The sequence below is a fragment of the Engraulis encrasicolus genome, chromosome 14, assembly GCF_034702125.1.
Source record: "Engraulis encrasicolus isolate BLACKSEA-1 chromosome 14, IST_EnEncr_1.0, whole genome shotgun sequence".
NCBI classification, from domain to species: domain Eukaryota; kingdom Metazoa; phylum Chordata; class Actinopteri; order Clupeiformes; family Engraulidae; genus Engraulis; species Engraulis encrasicolus.
This window is the reverse complement of record NC_085870.1, coordinates 1,072,316-1,082,239: the sequence shown is the minus strand read 5'-3', so window position 1 is coordinate 1,082,239 and position 9,924 is coordinate 1,072,316. Positions and strand designations below refer to the sequence as shown.

Genomic DNA, 9,924 nt, shown 5'->3' with positions numbered 1-9,924 from the left:
ATATGAACATATTTTGGTGTGTGTGTACGTTGTAACCCTAAGTCATTCACAGACAGATTATCAGGATTCTGTTTGCTACCCTGAACGGCAACTCGTCAATACTCCAGTCCAGCGATAAACAAAACCAGCGTGGGTCATTTAAAAGGGGAAACGCTGCGTATAATTTAAATCCATAAACAGACACTAAGTGCTTGATGGACATTCCAGTGAACAACTTTACAGTAACACTGCAACAAAATGTCCAAATAGATTAAAGGTATGACAGACAACGGAGGGATATTGATTCTGCCCTCCAGTTAGGCTACACTTCTGCTTTCAGGCAGCAAGTGTTATCTCTACCATGCGCAGTTTGTTTCCATCACCGAATATTAATTTTAATTCATTTTTTATTTTCATAGGCCAAAACTATATGAATTCGAACTTCGAATAATCATTATACAAACCCCAACTCCGATGAAGTTGGGACGTTTGGTAAACAGTGAATAAAATCAAAATGCTATCATTTTCAAAACATTCAATCTATTCATTAGATGGAGAATAGTGAAAAGACAACATATTAAGTGTTAAAACCGAGAAAAAATATTGTTTTGGGGGACATATGTACTCATTTCTAATTTGATAAATCCAACACATCTCAAAAGAGTTGGGACGGGGACAATAAATGGCAGCAAATGTCGAGGAAGACTAAAAACAAAATAAAAGACAACACTTAACAGTTAAATACATTAACCGATGAGATGATTTTATGTAAAAAAAAACAGTATTAATTCCTATCTTGGACATGATTTCACCAGCTTAAATGGTGGGTGTATTCCTTGTCATGTTTTGCAATGTTTTCCTTTCTGTAGTGCTTACAGTGTGACAGGTCTTGACCAAAAAAACACCATTTTATCACCTGCTGGTCCTTATGATGGAGCCAAACTGTTAAAACATAGAGAATGCAATTTGACCTTACTATGTGGCAGTAATCGAAGATCTCCCTTCAAAATATAATGCATGAGTGGCTTTTCATGCTGTTTAAAACCCATTTATACCATTCAGCACTGTATTTAACTCTACAGATGAGTGAGAACATCTTAACCAATGCACTACTGCACCCGCATGCCATCATGGAGGCTGACTTTTGAAGCTAGCACTAACACAAGTTGGATGGTCCACAAAAAGAATGGAATTCTACAACTTCTGCTGACTTCTGTAAGCAAAGGACAGTTTCCCATGTCTTCTGGGTCTATTTCAAGTGAGCTCAGGTGCTTAGGAGAATGTTACACTCCTGTATCATTTTCATGCATTAAGCATTCTTAATATGGTCAATTTTCAATAGCTCTAATTCCTGTAGTGCTAGAGTGAGACTACAGCCAATATATATTTCGTTTTTTGTGTTTTTTTTGATAAAATGTTTTTATTTTCCAAATAGCATATGATACAAGATATTACAGAAAGTCTGAGTTAAAGACAAAGAAAAAACAGTTAACAATATACACACATATTTCCTTCCCACCCCACCCACCCCCATGGCGACCCCCCCCCCAACCCACCCTGGATCTCAGAATATAATACCAACAAAACATAGGTAAATAAAAAGACTTGAAAATATATTTCAACAACAGAAATCATTCTATTTATACATTATGGCTGATTGTCCTGTACTTTTTCTTTTACAAGAGAGTATGCTGCGTCCCATGCTTGAATTGTTTTTTTGCTGGCTCCATGCATTCGGGCCACTGATCTCTCCATCATGACAATGTCCAAAAAAGAGTTTGCCCATTGCCGCCACCAATATATATTTCATGATGTCATGAACCTATACAATGATTTTATTAACAGAAATATGTCTTATATACACTCAATCGTGGTAAATCAAAGGGAATTCAAAAATGTATGTAATAACTATGGTAATTATTCCCTTTGCATCTTTAATTCTGAGTGACTCAGCCTCTCTGTGATGATCTTATACCTGGACACCTATATTGTCCGTCAGTACAATTCATTTTGAAATGTTCTTCTTTGTTGTTTTATCTTATTTGGATGTTTAATAAATGTCACTGATCCCCGTCCCAACTCTTCTGAGACGTGTTGGATTTATTAAATTAGAAATGAGTACATATGTCCCCCAAAACAATATTTTTTCTCGGTTTTAACGCTTAATATGTTGTCTTTTCACTATTCTCCATCTAATGAATAGATTGAATGTTTTGAAAATTATAGCATTTTGATTTTATTCACTGTTTACCAAACGTCCCAACTTCATCGGAGTTGGGGTTTGTATTAAACATAGTAGGGCTATCTGGGTAAAAATGGGATGTAAAAAAAAAAAAAAAAAAAAAAAATTGAGGGGGTGGGGGGGGTGATTAATTGATTAATCGGAGTAAATGACGACCTTTGGTCGACCAACAAAATCCTTGGTCGTGGACAGCCCTAGTATGTACAATACAGTATGTTTACAGATTATCGGGGTATTTTCATAAACGTACACAAATGTGCTTTAGATGATGCCAAGCATGTGAGATGGTAACCAAGTGAGTTTTACAATAAAAAGTGTCCGATCTGTCAAGTCAAGCATGGTAGTGGGACTGGCATGTTTTGGGGCTGCATGAATGCCATCAACAGTTGGAAGCTGAATTATGTCAAGTCAACATGTCTTGGAAAATGTAAAATGCCAGTCCTGTAGCCTGTATGTCTATGTCCTGGCATGGTATAGAGAGAAAACGTAATTTCATTTTCCTTGTATGATCTGTGCATATGAAGAAAGTGACAATTAAAGCTGACTTGACTTGACTTGAACTACTGAAGCAGATCATGAAAATCTTCATTCAAATCGCACACCCATCTATTAACCAGGTGAGGACTCAAAATGTTTAAGTTCAATGTAAGGCAAGGATGAAACGCACACCAATGACCACCAATGACCACCAATGACGTTTCGGGCCAACACGGGCCCTTCTCAGACACTCTCTACAGCAGGGGAGTCAAACTCAAATTCAAAGTGGGCCAAAATCAAACTCTGGGACGAAGTCGTGGGCCGAACACAGTATTTAAAATACACTGAAATTGTGCATACAGCAGACTTAAAGCTGGTCAAATAAAACGTTCCCACCATTAGTTTTTTGCTGCTACTAAGTAAGGTAAGCGTACCCATTAAGCCCACCAAAATCTAAATGTCTTTATTTTTCAAACATCTTCACATAATTTTTTTGTGAAATATTTTGTTAAATAGTAAGATTTACCTCTCTTCTCAATGTTTGTCACTGAGTTGATGGATATTTCAAAGTACAATATGAAGATTTTTTACGAGAAAAGTGAAAAGTCTGAATGGGCTTAAATGGTACCATTGGTACCATTTAAGCCCACTTGTGTTCCAAATAAGCTCATATAGTTATTTCTCTATCAAAATACCTGGTGAGGTGTGTGAATTGAGTTTAAACAGTGGAGCCTACATGGCATAAATGGTTTCAGACCAAATAGTGCATAAAACCTAATTAAATATTACGGCATCTTTTACTTCATATACTTCATAAAATTCTTCATCCAAACAGAGAAATGTATTTTTTCTTATTGATTATTGTTAGTTCATTACATTACGCCTTTTAAACCAACAACTTGGGATTGTACATGTATGTCCCTCAAAGGCATTTTTCATAAGCATGCATGCAAACTTGCATGCATTTCAATGGGGTGTACCATTTAAGCCCACCTTGTACCCATTAAGCCCGCCTATACAAAAAGCTATTTTATGGAAATAATCAACTCCACAAAACATTTCATGATGCATTTCTTTAAAGACCAATGCCAAACAAACTGGAATATGCTTAGAATTCATACCTAACCACCTTAAGTCTTACGGTAGAGTAAGATAAAGATGGTGTGTGGTTGTATCAAGAAAATATCGGCGTGTGCTCGCTCATAAAACACATCTTTCCATTTGAAGGGAAATGCTATAATTTAGTAGCCTGAGTATCATCCTCCGTAGTGACCGCGCTAGCTCAATAAACTTTCGCTTGCTGACCACGGAGTCTGACCCTGCAGCCACCCCTGGCAGTTGGAAATTATCTCACTTAATGAGCTGCGCGTGCTGGGCGGGCCCTCATTTGATTGGGTGACCTGAGAGACCAACAGTCCAATAACGCTGCCCCATTTTTCACGTGACCTTGTTGTTTACATGAGTTAGAACGCCCCGCGAAATTCTCACATGGATGGGTGCTTAGCGCGACATTTCTCGTTGCACGGTGTCTTTTATTGCCCTTTTTGGGTCCAGTTCTCGAATAATCGCCATGCAACAGCACGCAACAGTTCTTAGCACCTACCCGTTACGAAGAAGAGTGTGGGAGAAGATTCCCACTAAGACGGCAGAGAGATGGCGACCTCTGCATCGTGTTCGGCGAAAGTTCCTCGCCCTCCCAACTTTGCAGATTTTTGTCGTTTGTGCCCTACAAATCTTCGCGTGAATGGGACTCTGACAAATCTCAGAAAGATATTCGACCTACCGGATCCTAATCCTGATCCAGAGAAGCCAGTCGAAAAGTCCATCTTTGAGCGGCTTGCTGCTGTTGGTGTCATTTTGCGCAGAAGAAAAGATGCCTCCGAGAGGTTATGTTTGAAATGTCACAGATATATCAAGCGCGTGGAAGATACCCTAACACGTCTGCAAGAGTGGAAAGACGTGGATGACCGTGAGAGGCAGCCAACTGATCCACAGAAAACACCACAAAGAAACGAAAAGCGGACGAGAGAGCCGACCCCCTCCAAAACTCCGAGAGCGGTGAAAAAAAGGCTGGAGACGACCTCAAAGTCACCCGACCCGAAGCCACCAAAGGCACCGCCAAAGGCGCCTACTCAGAGAACCAGCGAAACCAAAGTAAGGGTTTTCCTTTTTTTAGTCTGGTTATGTAGGCCTATGCATTTGAAATATATAGCAAAGATCATGTGAATCTTTTTGTGTCTTGTTCTAGGACCAGTGTTGGGAAAGTTACTCAAAAACTGTAATGCATTACTGATTACATATTACTGTCTTTTCAAAATAATCCCTTAGAGTAGAGTAGAGTAGAGAAACTTTATTGATCCCCAGGGGGAAATTCAGGTGTCAGCTACATAAAAACAAACACAGACACACACACACACACACAGACACAGACAGACACACACACACACACACACACACACAGACACAGACACACACACACACACACACATGCCAAGAGGCTCCAGATCTGGGCCAGCTCTGGCATCTCAGGCAGTCCAATCCCCAATAATGATGTCCTTCTTAGTGTCCTTCTGTATACTGTTAAACAGTTGAATGGCCCAAGGGACAAAGGACCTCCTTAGCCTGTCTGTCCTGCAGGTGAAAGCACGGAGTCTGTGACTGAACAATATTACTATATTTAAAATGTAAGGCATTACATTACTATTGCATTACTTTAGTTACTTTCGCCAAAAGAACTGTAGGCCTAAATATGGATCTGGCAATTTATTACAGTGTTAATCAAGCTCATGAATCATTACTTTTTCACCTCCCATGCAGGAGGTGTTTTGGCAGCATACAGACTAAAAACTACCAGGTTCAGGAATAGCGTCTTTCTGACCCAACACACTGAATACCACTAAAATCCAGGTCATTGTAATGCAATTGTAACTTAAGCTATTTAACATTGTAACTAAGTAAATATTACAGATTTTTGCCATGTAATGCCTTACATAACTGCATTACAGCTAAAAGTAATGCATTACAGTAATTAATTACTTTTGTAATGCATTACCTCCCAACACTGTCTAGGACGAACAGGACACTGCACTTTTCATTTTTGTTGCCCATGTTGATTGGTATCAATGCTTATATCTATGCTACTTCATTTTTTAAATCTTGCCAATCATTTAACGTTACCGGTAGATCAGTATTTTGCATTTATTAGAAACATCTGTGCTCTTCCCTACCAAAACAGGAGTATTTGAAATGAAAATGTGCCATCATCACAGATGGAACAAATTAACATGTAGGGTGCTGTGTTATTCTAGATATCTTGTTTTCTAGTTTATGGAAAGATGTTTGTTTATTTGATTGTTGACCTTGTGCAATATGTATCCTTTCAGGTCACTGTGACTTATCGTTCAAGAGTGGAAAGACCTGACAACATTAAATGCAAAGGGGTAACAGCAAGCATTGTAGAAAACATTGCCAGAGGTGAATTTAAGACAGCAGCACGGATGATGTTCACTTGTGAGGGATTAGTAAAAGAGATAAAGGAGCAGTCACTGAACCTTTTGGAAGAAGAATGCACAAAACTGACAGCTATACAGAGTGACTTCATTTTAAGGAAAACCAGTGCGCAAGACTTGGAGAACTTCTCCTTCGATAAGTTCCAATCAGACCTGAAGCGATTGTCACCATTCTTTCTGTCCATCCTCAGTAAAGTAACTAAGAACTCCCGAAACCACATCTGTGCAAGTGCTGCAGTTGCCATACGTGGCCGGAACAGTCAGCTCTCTGCATTTTCGCACTACATAAACACAGTTCTGCAACATGGAGGGGCAAAAACTGCTGTATTTGCTCGGTTGTGTAAATTCGGAATATCTACTACACAGGACAATGCACGAGTGAAGCAGAGGGAGTTGGCCAGCACATGTGGGAAGGATTTACAAGCCATGAAGAGGAAGCTGGAAGCACATGCTGAACAAAAGTTGGATATACATACTGTCGGTGGGGACAGGGATACACATGCTGTCGGTGGGGAGGTGGATACACGTGCTGTCTGTGGGGAGATGTACAACCTATCTATAACAGCAGAAGATTTCAGTGATCTTGCAGTCGGCTTCCTGGCCCCTCCAATTGAACCTGAATGCACTCTACAATCTACTCCACCATCCACCCCACCACCACCACCACCACCAACTTACAGTATCATATTCGATAACCTGGACTTCTACAAACAGACACATCACCAATCAGAAACAAACAGCAACAACTCTATCCACTGGACACATCATATTGCCGTACAAGACCGTGTCTCGACTCATCATCTTCCAAACAATGAACCCGTCAAACCACTTCCACTATTCCAAATTGGAGACTGTCTTCCCACCCCAGAGATTGAAGCTCACCTTCGTACCGAATTCATTATTCTCGGTAGCCGTATCCTGACCAAACACCTCCCTGCTCTAAAACAGTTTGCACCTGCTGTAATCTATCACATACCACACCAGTATTCTGAGACTATGACACAGCCATCAACTGAGGTGAGCTACATATAGTATAACTGGAATGTAGTAGTCTTGGATTTTTTTTCTGTCAATTATGCTATTCTCTACTAATGTCAAAAGCAAATTATTTATTTCAAACTTCATGCACATAAATGTGTTGAACAATTATTAAGTAAATATATAAGCTTTGCATCTTCCTGACCTCTAAATCTAATGTAAGTATCTGGGTACACTTTAGATCGTTATGAATTATAATTTGTAGACAATTGATAGTTTGTCATGTTTCTATGCCGTATATAATAACCTCTGGCCACTTGCTTACGCTGGGTATGTTCAATGGAGCATCAGCAACTACACACTCTGACAAATTCTTCCTTATTTTCAGTTTCCACTTGGGCTGCTGTTCAAGAATGAGAGTGTTACTTCAGATCTTGTGGATATCCTACAGCACATGCAGAGAGAGTAAGTGTTGTGCACACATACAGTATCAGTTTCTACAATTCTTACCTTACCTACAATTCTACGTTTGATCCATCTTCCAAGTCCAGGTGCACTTGCATAACTCTCAGCAGTCTTTGTATCCCTCCACCAATGCTTAAGCATGTCATATTTTATCTAAATTAAACCTTTTATTGTCCTTGGTGGATTGATTCAAACATGCAATGCTGTCGATTTGTTCACTTCCTTCCAATAATTTTAATGAAAATGGTCCTGTCCGATATCCAAGCAGATGTTTTCTCAGTTTGTTTTATATGGTTTGCTCAACCCTGATCCTTTATCTGCTTGGATATGAAGTCCTGAGCCTTGAACAGAATATATGTTGGCAAATACATGACATTAGTGATCGACTAATGGACATCATTCTCCTCTTCAGATAGAATCAATGGACAATACCCTATGTAGTATTGAAGGGAGACATGTACACAAGTAACAGTGTAGAAAATTAGCTTTTGGCTTGCTTTGTCTCCAGATACGTCCCAAGAACACCAACAGGTCTGCAGAGCATCTTCATCGGGGGTGACCGCCTGACTGAAGGCAACAGCAGATCCGTACAATGGGCCTTTGGGGAAGGCGAGACTCCTGAGGACAGGCTGGATGGATTACTCGCCAAATTTGAAGACTGGCATGCCTTCAGGATTCTCTTAGGGGTAACCTTTATAAACAATATTTTACTCCCATTACATTTTCCTTTGCAACCCCAAGACATCAATATCTTTTGTATACTGAACATTTGAACAGGACAATTATTCTGACATTGTCCAAGTATTTTATTGTCCTACATGTAGCACTTCCAAATTGTCAAAATGGTTTTACATGTGAAATTATCAGATTCCTATTGTTCTCTCAATTACTTCTTCCATTCATTTCTCTGTTAGTGAAACTTGGCGCTGTAGGTACGACATGTGACAGTTATTTCACAGCATTAAAAGGACTGCCAATCATCACACTTAATATTCTTATGTTTATGGCCTTTGCAGGTACACTTCAAGATCTTCTGCACCGAGAGGTCAGCGCGGGACCATGGAACTTTATTCGCAAATATGAATACAGTCAAGTGTAGCAATGCTAAGAAGGGACCGCACCATGCCTTCAATGCGTACAAAGAGTTCGTCCGGAAGGACACGTCTGCCCTCTTCATTGCGGCGGCGATGGAGGTCTTTGGAATGGAAAATGTGGAAGGTGATTTATAAGATTTCTACATTAGATACACCGACATTGCATTATACAGCCTTACATGTCTTTTATGTTGACAACATAACCTTACAGCATACGTAGCAATCCATTCCTAGCTTTTGCAATTTGAGTTCCGTGCATTTTTATCGGTGCACAACTTGCATGTGCTTGCACATCCATCAGCCTTACTTAATTGTCTCACAAAGGAATAGAGCTGGAATTGGTACTCTACGCATCATCCCTCACTCAGCTTACAGGTGCATCACAGTAGGACAGACGTCAATGGAAAGGAGAGGCTGGAGCACACTGCAGCTAGTTTTTAAAGACTTTATTCTGTGCACACACCCGACTAACGTTTCTGTGTTGCTACACCTTCTTCAGAGTCAAATGGTGTAGAAACACCGAAACGTTAGTTGGGTGTACAGAAAGATCTTGAAAACTAAGCTGCAGTGTGCTCCAGCCTCTCCTTTCCAAAGGAATAGAGCTGCAACATTTCAAGTCTGAAGTCACACACCATAGTCCAATGTTCTGTAAGAGGCTTTGTTATGACACTCTTAGGTGTATTAGCTACTGATCTTATGGACAATTTGTTGGTCCCTTTAGTTGCAGGGATGGATTTTGAATATGCAAATAGATCACAGTATCTACAAATATGACATAGTGTAATTATTTTTGAGAGGACTACATGTAAGACTACATGCCATTTTGCAGTAACATCTATAAAGCTATCGGTGCTTTTTCATTATGTCTTTTCAGATGTACCCAAGGATTTACCGCAGGACATCATGAGCATGACCAAACAGGAGCAGCGAACTTGGCTCCACGACAAAGTGGCCAAGGTTGTTGACAGGTTTGTCATCAACGCTGACATTGCCAACATTTTCCAGGGTGTAAGTCAGGCATCACAGCCCCAGCAAAGGGAGGAAATGAGCTGCCGGGAACCCGGGTGCCAGCGTACCTTTATTTACCCAAAATGTCGGCTCAAACATGAGAGGAAAGATCATGGCCTAGACTTTGGGGAGGACACAAGCCACAAGGAAGAGCCCACTGCTAAGCCTCCCT

At 40.1% G+C, this 9,924-nt stretch overlaps 1 protein-coding gene across 1 annotated transcript in view; it reads left to right on the top strand.

Annotated features, from left to right (window-relative positions):
- The window catches only part of LOC134461946 (histone-lysine N-methyltransferase PRDM9-like), an 86,641-nt gene that overhangs the window by 38,144 nt on the left and 38,573 nt on the right, over positions 1–9,924 (top strand). The window lies entirely within an intron of this gene.